Genomic DNA, 13743 nt, shown 5'->3' on the forward strand with positions numbered 1-13743 from the left:
ACAGGTGAAAAAGGAGTCACTCAGTGCTGTCACAAGCTCTCACCCACACAAAACACACACATCACCTCCAGTGCCATAACATCTCTCCTACCCGCACATACAAATGCAAACAAAATGCCCAAGGCTGCTGTGTTTTAGACTGCCGTACTGCTCTATAGTTCCAACAGGAATAGGCCAATACATTTCTGTTCGCTGGTGGCGAATAGCAAGAATGGATCTCAGACTGTCTTTTATTAGATCAGCATTGGGTCTGTGAACATAAAATTTGACAAGTAAATGGAAAAACATGTATCATGTCTACGAAAAATCAATATTAAAGACAAGGATGTAGGACCAAGTGTGCAAGTAGTGGGCTTTGTGTCTTGTCTCTCTTGGCAGATTATCACTACAAATATCTTATTGCTTTAATAGAGCAGTGATCCAACATGTGTAAAATACACAACACACACACACACACCAAAACTCATTGCTTCTGCCGTGGCCCTTTTCTCTACTTACAGATAAACTGCCAGTCAAACTGGATAGAAGCCTATTCCCTATAGTACAGACAGATGATGCAAGGTAATCAAGTACAACACTGAGTAGAGAGCAAAAGTGCTATCTCCACACCCACTCACGCACCAAACTGACCTGAAGAAAAACAGAAGTGGTAGAAGATGAAGAACAGGAGTAGGATGGAAAAGTTACTACGGAGTCTGAGTGGGAGTTTCAATGTTGGAGAAGAGAGAAACTGTAAATGAGAGGAGTGACAGATGCCAGGAGAAGAAGAAACTTTTTAGCTGTTCTCTTGCCACAAGGGGTCACCACAGCAGTTTGCTCTGCATGTTTGATTTGGCAGAGTTTTACTTTCATTTAAGACTAAAGAAAAAATAGCCATGAAGTGAAAACCCTGAAATGGTAGTGGTAATGACAGCTTGACTGAAAAATATATTTTTTCTGCTAATATTAAAAATGTGTTACGAAACAGCACTACCATACCAAGCAGTAAAGTGATGCTGCGCTTGTTGTGGTTGTCATTGGCTGTTCCTTTCATTTTATCTGGTGTATGTGACATATCACAGTGAATAGTGTTGGCAAGAAAGCTATAAAGTGAATGGGCTTTTGTCTGCAGAATTACCGTGGTTTACTCCCAAGGGCAAGGACTACCATCACGGCTAATGTATTTTCTGTTTCTTTAAGAGGTGTTTTCTCTACGAGTTCCACTCTGTTCTTCTCAGTCAGCTGGACAGCTCCAATACTAAAACAAACCAGGCAACATTCATCTACTGCTGTTGTTTTGTTGCAACCACTTGCAGCTATGCTACTTATTGTCCCAGCTTTCTGTGCTGAAACAAATCTCAATACAAGGAGCCATATAGTTCACCTGCCAGACAAGCCCAGCTCTCACATAAATGTAACATCAGTATGATTTCTGACACTTAAATTCACTCAAATTAAAAATATGAAAATAATCAGCTACAAATAGATTGCAATTGCTGCTCAAAAATTCCAAGTATGGACCCTTTAGAGTGTGACGAAAAACATCAACCAACTTCAATTATCAGGGGGGCGACATAGTGGTGTCAAAAGCAGTAGCTGAAATAAGCAGAATTAAAATAGACAAGGATTTCATTAGTGCCTTTGAACATGACATGCTCTGGACTTTCCCGCTCACCATTTTTGTCTATGTATCCAGTTTAGTGGCACGACTCTTTTTTTGTGTATCTAAAAATGTCTGCTTCAACAAATAGTCCCACAGGCAAAGGTCTACAACATGTTCAGACATTCTTGCCTCAGGGTAACCAAATGACTCACTGTGCTGCTGTGCTTCCTGTTTGATCTGTTATAAACAGGCTCATCAAAAAGCAATTTTCTTTGTTATTGTGCTTGTGTTTGTGGCCAGATCATGCACTGATGGATCTATCCTTTAATTTTCTACAATGACATGAACTGCTAGATACCACAAATGGTGTATCTATCTTTCCTGTCAAGTGTCTTGAAAACAATGGGACAGCCACAACATGGATAGGATTTCATTGAATATGTATTCCTGTCTCAGGCTTTTCGCTGAGCATCCTTACCATTGATCTCATACAGGCTCAATTGTACAGCTCTCCTTCACTCTTTTCCTTTAAGTGTTTTTCCCTTCTGTTTGTGAGCCACTCTTTGTCGCTTTAACCTCTCTTCCTCTTGGTTTCAGCCCTCGTTTCCTCTCCTCTTGTGCTATCTTTAAGTGGTGACTGGTAGCTCTGGTGATTGTAGTATGTGTCCCCTCGGACTAAAGCAGATGCTGCCTTTGCTCCAGGAGGGGAAACTCATTTAGGCTCTTCACTCATGAGGGAACAGTATTCTGCCCTATTTGTGTGTGTGTGTGTGGATATAACAGATGAGATCTACAGTTAAAAGCACAGAGACATTAGCACAGACAGATTAAGCACAGGTGGTACAAGAGCCATTTTTATTTCTTCTGGCATCCTGCTCATGAGGAAGAGAACATGTCAGTTTAAACACTTGCTGTGTTAGAGAGAGCAGAGAGAAACTAGAAAGACTGAGACTAGAAACGGACTAGCAAAGGCTGGTAAAGGATTGCACTCCCCAGCATGTTGACAGTGAGTCTGACAGTTCATTAATCCAACCAAATCCCTCCAAAGTTACTCAAGTGTGGATTCTATTTTCAAATTTCCTATTAGTTCCTCTTTGTGGATTAAGCACTGCAGTTCACGAGTGAGTGCCCAGCCCCAGCCCTGGCCCAGCACATATAATTGGCTTGTAATGGATTTGGGGGTCGTCTTTGCATCAGTGATATGGATAGATCTGAGGCAAAACGTCTGCTTTCTAGTTTCTCCCCACATGCAGCCCATGCTGAGGTTTTGTTTAATTTCTTTCTTTGCTGCACATTGTCATTTCTATACCATTGCGTAGCTGCAGCATCCTTAGCTTGAGGACTGTGGCAGGGAGACGTGACATGGCTAGAGATGAAAGATGCCAGGTGTCACGCAGCCTTAGGGCCCCTGTCACCGTCAAGACCCCTGATTCATTTCTCTGAAACTACCTCCTTCCCCCTACTCTTTAACCTCGTGCCTCTCCTTTTCCATCTTGTTCTGACTTTAATTCTTAGTTCATCTTTTTCTCCTTTGTCCCGTAAAATTACTAATATCATCCCATCAGTATTAAATAGTCCAACTCAACAAACAGAGTTTAATAAGAAAACGACACCAGCTGGAAGACCATAAAGATGCTTTTCATTCAGATATTTTGCTAGACAGAATTAAATAAATGTGTAATTAGCTATGGGGGGCAGACTTAAAATAGATGGCATGTTCTGCCGATAATTATACTCAGATGTAGTTTGTTATTCTAAAATCATTGTGAATGGAAATGTTTATTCGCACTTTAATTGAGTGTTAATGAAGAAATTATTTTTAAAATTTTGCACAAAGTTTTGATAACTGACACTTTTGTTAAAAAAAAAGATTCATTTAATGCATCATTTATTGCTGAGAGGGATAATTACAGGAAAGACTGATGCACACTTGTGTGTAATCAGTTCAGGTTAAGGATGCACCACTCAAAATTAATGCGATAATCAAACAAACTTTATCACATCCATATTGGTGTCATCAATATTTTAATATGTCTCAAGCATTTTGCTTAGACTGGTTTTTCTCATCAAGGCACAACTGATATTAGCTCAGAATTGTCGAGAGGAAGGCATCAATAACTGCTGGTAAAGTGATCTAGTAGGATAGAGAAAACCAGTTGAATACGCATGCAATTTTCCGGTCAAGTACAATAACGTCCTGTAAGTTAAAAAAACAAGGACTTCTTTCAAAGTTGAAATCAGATGGACATCATGATGTGAAACCAAGATTTGAAAGTCTTTGGGAAGCCTTTAATGTCCATTAAATATATTACCACAACAACTTACAAGACATAATTGAACCATTATTGTTATGTTCTGTGAGGCTGGTTAGTTTACCCAGGGGAACAGGCAGAGGCTTTGTTGTAAACAGAAGCACACTACAATTCACTCTATATTACACTTGCACACATGCACCAAACTAACAAGATTGGAGCCCATCATCTCACAGTCTGATGGTCCGGAGCCAATTATCACGTCATAATGAGCTGGTCAACTAAAATGCTTGTTACATTCATTTAGGGTGCGCAGCCAACGTGGCTATGACCCCTTTGTACTAAGGATGTGTATACGTGTGTTTGTGTGTGCTGTATGTGCGGTTTTTCACACTTAGAAACTCAGTTATACAAAACCAGGCTGCAGATAGGAGTGAAGTAATAAACTGCTGCATTGTGAAGTGTGTTTATTTGCATGCAGAAATACGTAACGTAGCAGAAGTGGGAGTGTACGTTTCCAGAGACGGTTGCAGATGAAGATTTTCTACAAAGACATCTGTGATAAAAGCATGCCAGAGGGCCTTTAAATAACCCTGCATTGATAACTGGTGCTATTTGCCACTACACTGCATATCCCAGGGGATCTAATTCCTCTAATTCACCAATTTAGCTAGTGTTTGTAATTAAGATGGCCTTACCATGAATAACAGTTAAAAGCAGTTTATTCACTACTAATGTTTATTATTGGCTGTTCTGCCTGCAGTGTTAGATGCACTGCAGTAAGCTTCACCCTAAACCATTTTTAAGGAGTACAAATCGTTCTTTGTTGTGTTATCATCTTGGATTCTGTTAATCTAGCCAAACAAACATTAGTTAATCAAAATAATTGAATGTATAGAGGAAAATCATCAATATCCATGTACATGTACTTGGAGTTAATTTGGCCATTTTGTTGCCTTGTGTTTTTAACCTTGTCTATTTTTTACCTTGAAATATACTCACTGCATCATGTTCTTTAATATGGAAATGACTTACTGGTCTTAGAGAACTGCACAGGGAACTTTAATGATATTCAAGGGACAAAATAAACATCCTTCAATGAGATGCACAAGTGTGATAGGGATCTATGCAAATTATGGAATGTTAAACAAAATACAGATAAGCAAATTCCAACCTTCAAAGTCATTGAAGTCAACGAAAAAGCTGGTAACATGTGAATAAGTGAATAAGTTTCTAACTTACAGGTAAACGAATGAATGAAGTGGTTAACCCTCTTAGGCTAAAGTTAAACTTTTTGTTGCTAATGCACAACCAAGTCCTGCAGTGGTACTTCTGAGTAAAAATCAGGTTATTCGTTTTTAACTGTTGCAAACTGGCAACGCCTGCCTCGAGAGGGTTAAATCCCAAACGTGTATAGAGGCTGCCAATATTCTTGTTTGTGTTGTCCAAAATGTTATCCTTAAATGTGTTTACAATATATATGTCAGAGGTTACAAATTATACTGCACTGGTACGGAAATCATGCTAACTACATCACCAGACTTTTCTGTTGTTTCGCCTAAAAGAATGTGGTCTGATTATAAAAAGAGACAAGACTGTTTCCTTTTCTTTTTCCTCACTACTTTTTAGTAAAACTGAAAATGCATTTACCTTTACAATCATAAAAAATGACACCAGTGATGTAGTAGCTCATCTTGCTCACAATCCATCACAATTCACAAGTTATTGCCAGTAAAACAACAAATGTGACCCTGACCTTGAGCACCGTCTGGGTAAAGAGCTATAAGGTGATCATTGCGCGCACGTTTCAATAAAATCTGACCAATGCTCTAGGAGCAGTAGGGATTCTTGTGAACTGTGGACGGACATATAGATGGAGGAAAGAGGCCTTGCCATGGCTTAAGCTCATCGGCCCAGATGCGCTGAAATTGAGCCAACACGCACACACAGGTAAACTCCCCAAGGACGGACAAATTTCTCATTTTTAAAATCCCATCAACTCAAGACTAAAAGCTGCCAGCAAACAAACTGACTACAACAAATATTATCATGTTTCAAGGTGAAACTGCCTGATGCTGACAAAATAAATGATTTCCTTAGATTTTTAACACAAACCAGTGTACATTCGAATGAATTGAGATTGGGATTTCTGTTCAACACTCACGCTTTTAGCTGGTGGTATCTTTGTTGTTTCTGTTTATCTGTCTGTCCAACAATTCTTGGAAAAAAGCATTTTTAACTTCCTTATCCATGGTTTGTGTCAGGCATGGAGCGGGTTTATCAGAGGGTTTTCCTCTAAAAACATTTGAGTTGATGAGAATGAGTGAACTGTAGTAAATGTGCCAGCTGTAAATCCAGAACAATGAGCATAAGACATAAAAAGCTGTGTAGCATGAGGCGTTTTTTCTCCACCAATTTGGCACTACGCCGGCATCCTTCACATAACAAACCATTTGAATTTACATCATTTTCAGACATACTGTGAATGAAATTTATTGGAAAACTGAACGGCTTATCCAGTGTGTATGTGTTAAAAGGGTCACATACCAGGACAACAGGTGAGAAAGTAAGAGGAAAATGAGGAAAATGACCCTAGGGGGCCCCTCGCTCCTCACCAGTGGTGACTATTGAATCAGATTTTGTCTAAGCACTGGATTTTAATGATGTGGTGGATGCCTTTGCCCAGAGATGATGAGCTGAAAACACTCATATTTCAAGGTCAGGCAGCGTTGTTTCCAGGTGCTACAGTGATGTTTACTCCTCGCTTAATGACTAGTTTAAGAGTTTCACTGACCCAGTGGTTAATGTTTTGCTGGTCAAGATTCACTGTTAGTTTGTGGGACCATTTTCAAAACGCGATTTGGTAGTGGCTGCTACCAGTTATTCAAAATTCAGTTTTAATAGAGGATGTAGAGTTACAGCTTTAGAAATAAAAGCAAAGCCACAAACACATCTGAACAAATGATTCACTTAGTTTTCCATTAAGGATTTTATTAAAATCCAGCTTTGATATATGAGAATGCTAATGACTCAAGCTATACACCTTGTCAACATTATTTATGCACCCCACATTTCTGTCTGCATTCAGGGAATGTGTGTTCACACAAAAAGGGGATCCAATTATGTGTTGACATAGTCCTCAATTTTCTTAATACACTCTATCAATCCAATTCATTCACTTCAATACATTTATTTTCGCTTTTGTAATTTGTTCTTATAACCACTTCCCCTGTTATTTGTGGCCAAAGCAAAATGTCCGACAATCAAAAGTCTTATTGTTCACTTTTTTTCAGAAGTAACTGAATCCATCAATCCAGGAAAAATATGTCTGGGCTCAATATATGGCAGAAGAAAAAGAATCTGACTTTAGCTCTGTTTGGCATAAAAAACAAGCAAAAAAGAAAATGGTTGAAAATGGAGCTTTATGGACACGCTTAGCAGATCAGTGCAGCTATGGTCAGAAAAGCTGGCACAACAAATACAGGTAGAAAGTAGCTTTTCAGCATCGTTTCTAGATAATTCTGGTCAAGAACATTTACATTAGGAAGTAATTCCTGAGAGGCAGGAACATTTAGAAGTAAGATAGTATGTAATGTAACCTGCAGAAGTACAAATCACTTCTACTATCTTTCTCAGTTTGGACCTACATAATGCGTTCATTATTTTTAACTCAAGGTTAAAAGTTAAATAGCACTCTTTTGGTTCATCACAATTTGATTTAACTTGACAAGCTGCTAATTGAGGGTTGGTCTGCAGTAGGTTTAAAATATCTCCTAGAGATAATTGTTTCTCCATGAGTTAGAAATGTACTGTAATATCATACTGGTCATTAAAGGTCCCTTTGTCATTCTACTGTAAATATGCCTTTTTACCTGTAGTACTTCCAAATGCATCATGAAGCATTTAGTCAGTCTTTTGACTAAAATATCATTCAGTTGTTCAACATCCATGTTAAATTACGTTAGTTTTCATGTGGTTTTGATCGACTAAATATCAGTTTGCTGTGTTTTTCCCGATGAGAGTTGCTTAACACTGTTTACAAAGTGTCTTATATTCCTTGATGTGTCAATATGTCTCTTTCTCCTAAGTGCTGACATTTTCTCATCTTTTAATGAGAAACAGGGAGCACGGAAGCCCAAACATAATTGGTAATTAATCATAGATTAACAGAACCTAAATAAAATGAACGACCTTCCTTAGAAAAAAACCCTGCATGCCCCTGTTGTGTAACATTTTGTGTTTCGTTGTAAGGCTTGGGTTCACTGGGCATTGAGCCATTTCTATTTACTGTGCTTAGCCTCAGCAGCAGTCTCTCACGGTCCACTGGGTTAGCATTCGTATGTTTATTTGTCTGCAAGTATGTGTGTATATTTGTGTTGGGCTGCACATGTAAGGCCAGTGTGACCGATGCCGGCACAGACAGAGCTGTGGCATTATTGTTTATCTTGGCTCATCTCTTCTTTCTCTTATTGACCCATCACTGCAGACCTTCCCTCACTCCATGGCATCACACAAATAATAGCTTTTCTGGAAACCCACAGCGTTAGGCTTCTCCACTGAGCTGCAATTATACCATTAATGTGCCAACTTCCACCACTTTTCTCTAAGGTATTCATTTATACTGTTTCAGCTGTATTGTGTTTTGACCAGCAGAAAAGTTACTGTGGAAAATAAAAAGCTTATATAATTTCCCCATTTATTCCCCTGTGTAATTTTACCCTGCTGAAAAGTAATGGGAAAATATGTCATAGCAGATATCAGAGTGATGTGTATTCTGTTCAAAACCAGTCACACAGCTTGTCCTTGTAACCATGGAGATGGAGTTATAAAACGCCTCGGATGTCCTTGCCCTTGATATTTTTAATTTTCCAAAAATTAATGATATTCACTCCGTGGCTGTATATTCATTCTTTTAGAGTGGCTCTAGTAATGCAATGTCTCTGTGGCTTTGATTAGTATTTGAAGACATAATTTGCTCTTGAGTGTTTAAAGACAGGCAAGAAAACATACTAATAAACCTGCACTACAAATCTCTAACACTTAAAAAGACGAAGAAAAGAGAAAGAAACTTGAACAAAGCATGGACAAACCTAAAGTGGCATTCAAAATGTCTCTGTGCCCGTTTCTGATTCTCAAATTACTGCTTGCATACTTGTGATTTTGGATGGAATAAATTTAGATTCCACTATGTTCTCCCGTTTGCCAGTCCCTGTGGTGGCGCTAATGCAGTCCTCATACCCTGCATCAGAGGAAGAAAATTGTGATGAACGGCGCATTTGTTAACACCTAAACGCTGTCCGTAAGATGGCAACTGATCAGTTATTCATGCTTCGTATGTCATATGTTAGAAACAGTCACCTCTTGCTCTGTTGCTTTTTTCTTTCTTGCACTTTCCTTCCCAGCTCTTGACTAATTGCATTCCACCTACATATTTTCCTTCTTATAAAACTCCTGCACTCTTCATTACTGTCTTTTTCTGCCGTTTTAACTTTTATCACCGCCTTTCTCGCTCTTTTTTTTCTTACTGAAGAGGAGAGTGCACTTTAAAGAGTAAACGACTGTAACTCCCCAGTGCAGGTTATTGCGGTGGTTATTACCATATGATTATTAGTGATGGACAATTGGCCTCAAAGATGTTTCATTATGAAAGAGCTTGCTGGGCTCTCATTAGCACTCTCATTCCAAGAGCTACTGCTCAAGCCAGCGCTGCTCTGGGGAATTACATTTCGATCACTGAGTCGAGAGTTAACAAGGCAACATTAAAGGAATGCGAAGGTGCAACCACCAAAAAGAAACAAATTAGCAACCTCTAAGAGTGTCAGAGACACGCTAGTCATAGACATGAATAATAATAACTATGACAGATCTAAGGGCTTTTACATTAACTTACAGTATAGTTTGGTTTACCTGCACAGTCCTTGCTTGGAAAGGATAGCAGGACCTATGATGCTGCAGGCATTTGTTTTTCTTTCTCTATGACAGGAGCATCCATCAAAAATGTAATTTCATTTCTTTTTAGCTCCTGATGAAGTTGCTGACTTGTGCCAGTCCCTCCTATAGGATCAATAGCTGTTTATACAAATAACGTAGGGAAGCACAGCACACCAGTCGCATTGCTGGAGGTGACTCTGTCCAAGGGCAGCAACACGAGTTTACCGTGGCAGCCTTCTGGTAGGCCGTTTACGTTCGGTACTGTGGATACTCTTCTATTAACCACATAAAGCTTGAAGAATTACAAGCTGGTACAAGCGGGCTGACGACAGAGGTTATTACATACACCGACTCAATAATTGAATGCAGTAATTGTTTACACATAAACCCGGCAGAATTACAGGACTTTTAAGGTGCCACCTAAACAATTTATCAAGGTAGTACAAGGCGACTGAGAAAATTACAAGTCAGTTAAACACTTATTGACCTTTACTCTTTGATACTCTCTTTGCATTATGTCACACGTCAGAGCTATCAGTGATGGAGGCTAATTACTTCTGGAATGTCAACATTTCAGTCTAACACATCACTTATATTCATTACAAAACATCAGAAACAAAGCAAAAAATACTCCGTCATGTGCTAAGAGAATCTACAGTTTCAGCAGCCCAATGTCACAACTTCATCTCATCCTTTCCTTGAATAAAGGCACCTTATTTCTTGCTGTTCAAACAGTGCTATAATTACCACAAATATGTCGCATTAAAACATTTGAAGAGACAAACAGAGCATAAAAGAGAAATACTTCCAACATGAGAAAAAAACATAAAACAAACAGAGAAGGGCAGGGTGAGGAGAGACAGCATTTAAAACTGTGAGGTGAAAGCGATGGTGACAGAACAAAAAGAAAAAGGACAAGTAAACAAACCAAAGACTTTACACACGTTACTATAAGCTTTATTTTATCTGCATTATCAAAGCTGCTCTTCAGTGTAAGAGCGACTGTGGGGTTTTGAATAGAAGTGCTATATAGCTCACCTGAGAACACTGAAGTGCCAAACAGCCACTTGGAACTTCAGTGTTCAGTTTTCATTTTTGGGGCATTAAATGTTGGAGGTTTTCTTTTCTTAATTCTTGTGGAGTTTACATTATTTTAATCAGTCTCATTTTCTTCTCTCTTGAAACCATCTGACTAATCATAATATCTATTGATGCTATCACAATTCCAGCTACTTAGCTATCATGTTCTACACTGATGGACTGTGAATTGCAGGAACCAAAGTTCTTCTCGGATTCTCAGAGGCAGACCTTCCTTCTTTTTATATTTGCACTACAGAAATGAGAGACCCTTGAAGTTTCAGAAACCTCCTTTTTCTTTAGCTCAAAGGTAAGTACTCAATGACACAAGAAAAAGATTTCATTTTATGGCCCAAATAGGATGTGTTGACCCCTGGCGGTTTTTATTTCCACAAAGTAAGTCATTTTCTTTTTTCTCTAATGTACATCATTCATATAGTAGAATAGACTATTTCTTCATTGATCAGAATCTTCTCCCCTTAGTCAAGAATAGTGAATATTTAACCATTGTAGAGTCAGATCATGCCCTGTACTTTTAGACTCGCCTTTCCTCTCTACCAATCAGAACGCCCGCCCTGGAAATTAGACAGGACTCTCCTGGCAGAGGAGGGTTTCTGTGAAATGATATAAACAAAATAGATGACTTTCTAATTTTTAACCAGAAAGATAATGTTTCACCTTCTCTCTTATGGGAGACACTAAAGGCTGTAATCAGGGGAGAAATCATCTCATATTCGTTTAGAAAAAACAAAATTAATCGAATTAGGCAAGAGGAACTAATTAAAACCATTTCTATGGTAGATGCTCTGTCTCTCCCTCTCCTGAGCTTTATAAAAGGAAGCTAGGCCTCCAAATACAATATAATTTGCTATCAACCAAAAAAACTGAACGTCTGTTAAAGTCACGAGGTTATGTATATGAGCATGGCGACAAAGCCGGACGTTTATTAGCACATTAGCTGCTCAGCCGCACAACAAATCCCACAAATGCGAAAAGATGATGGTGAGTTAACGATTGACCCCGAAGAAATTAAAGAAACTTTCACTGTGTTTTATTCAAATCTTTATACATCTGAGATTACAAATGACTGCTCTGATATGGAGCATTTCTTTGGTGATCTTCAGGTTCCTCTTGTAACAGCGGCCCATAGGAATGAAGCTGAACTTCCTCTCAAGCATGCAGAAGTGACTACTGCACTAAGGGAGATGCAAAATGGCAAGGCACCGGGCCCTGATCCTATTGAGTTCTTTAAAAAATTCTCTGACCAACTAACGACAATCTTACTTAATGTGTTTAATGATTCTTTGTCTTGTGGGTCACTTCCATAGACAATGACTGAAGCATCTACTTTCCTCCTGCTGAAATCAGGTAAAGACAGCACAGAGCCTGGTTCATACCGTCCCATCTCACTCCTAAACTGTGATGTAAAAATCTTGGCTAAGGCTCTTGCCCTACATCTAGAAACTACAATCCACGACGTAATATCTGCTGACCAAACCGGTTTTATTCCAGGACGTCACTCATTTACGAATGGCCGTCGGCTCCTAAGTGCTATCCACCCTCCTGTGTCCGGCGTGGTGCCTGAGGTGGTTATCACGCTGGATGCAGAGAAAGCATTTGATAGGGTGGAATGGGGGCTATCTATTTGCTTGTTTAAAGAAATTTGGCTATGGCCCTAATTTTATCTCATGGATAAGACTTTTATATTCATCACCCAAAGCTTCTATAATCATTAATGGTAAGCGTTCATGATATTTTAAGTTGACAAGAGGTACCCGTCAGGGCTGTCCAATCAGCCCATTGTTATTTGCACTGGCCATGGAGCCCCTCTCTATTACACTCAAAACCTTGCCATCAATTGCAGGTATTCATAGGGTGGATGAAGAGCATAGAGTGTCTCTCTATGCAGATGATCTGTTAATGTATGTATCTGATCCCGTCTCAAGTGTCCCCCATATCATCCACACCCTAAGCAGCTTTGGCTCCTTCTCTGGGTATAAACTGAACTTCAGTAAAAGCAAATGCTATCCTGTTAATGACCTGGCTCTTCAAATACAGAGCAGTGCTATACCTTTCAAAACAGCCAAAAACGGCTTTAAGTATTTAGGCATAAATATAACAAGAGATTTGCACAATCTTTATGAAGAAAATTTCTGCCCGCTACTTGAAAAGGTCAAATCGGAAGCCAAATGGAAGCCACTTCATCTATCGTTGGCAAGGAAGGTAAATTGTATAAAAATGAATGTACTCCCCAAGTTTCTTTATCTATTTCAGTGTATCAGAATCAGAATCAGAATCAGAATACTTTATTGATCCCTGGGGGAAATTATTTTTTGTTACAGTGCTCCATTTTAAACCAACATTAAGACAAGACAGACAATACACTAACTAAGAATAGTACAATATATACATATATATACATACATACATACATAAGTCACTTATAAATAAATATTTGGAAAAGAAACATGTGTAGTTGTAGCAGCAAACAGTGTGTTAAGTGGATGCGTTGTACAGGGAGATGGCCACAGGCAGGAATGATTTCCTGTGTCGTTCAGTGGTGCTTTTCGGTAATCTCAGTCTCTCACTGAACGAGCTCCTGTGACTGACCAACATGTCATGGAGTGGGTGGGAGGTGTTATCCAACATTGTCTTTATCTTGGACAGCATCCGCCTCTCCGACACCACCTTGAGGGAGTCCAGCTCCATCCCCACAACATTGCTGGCCTTACGGATCAGTTTATTAAGTCTGTTGGCATCTGCGACCCTCAGCCTGCTCCCCCAGCATGCAACAGCATAGAGGATCGCACTGGCCACAACAGACTCATAGAAAATCCTCAGCATTTTCTGGCAGATGTTGAAGGACCTCAGTCGCCTCAAAAAATAGAGACGACTCTGGCC

General features: G+C 39.2%; 1 protein-coding gene across 1 annotated transcript in view; it reads right to left on the minus strand.

Moving 5' to 3' along the window:
- The window catches only part of LOC113025470 (netrin receptor UNC5D-like), a 183134-nt gene that overhangs the window by 122362 nt on the left and 47029 nt on the right, over positions 1 to 13743 (minus strand). The window lies entirely within an intron of this gene.

This window comes from Astatotilapia calliptera, chromosome 7 (assembly GCF_964374335.1).
Source record: "Astatotilapia calliptera chromosome 7, fAstCal68.1, whole genome shotgun sequence".
Lineage (NCBI taxonomy): Eukaryota > Metazoa > Chordata > Actinopteri > Cichliformes > Cichlidae > Astatotilapia > Astatotilapia calliptera.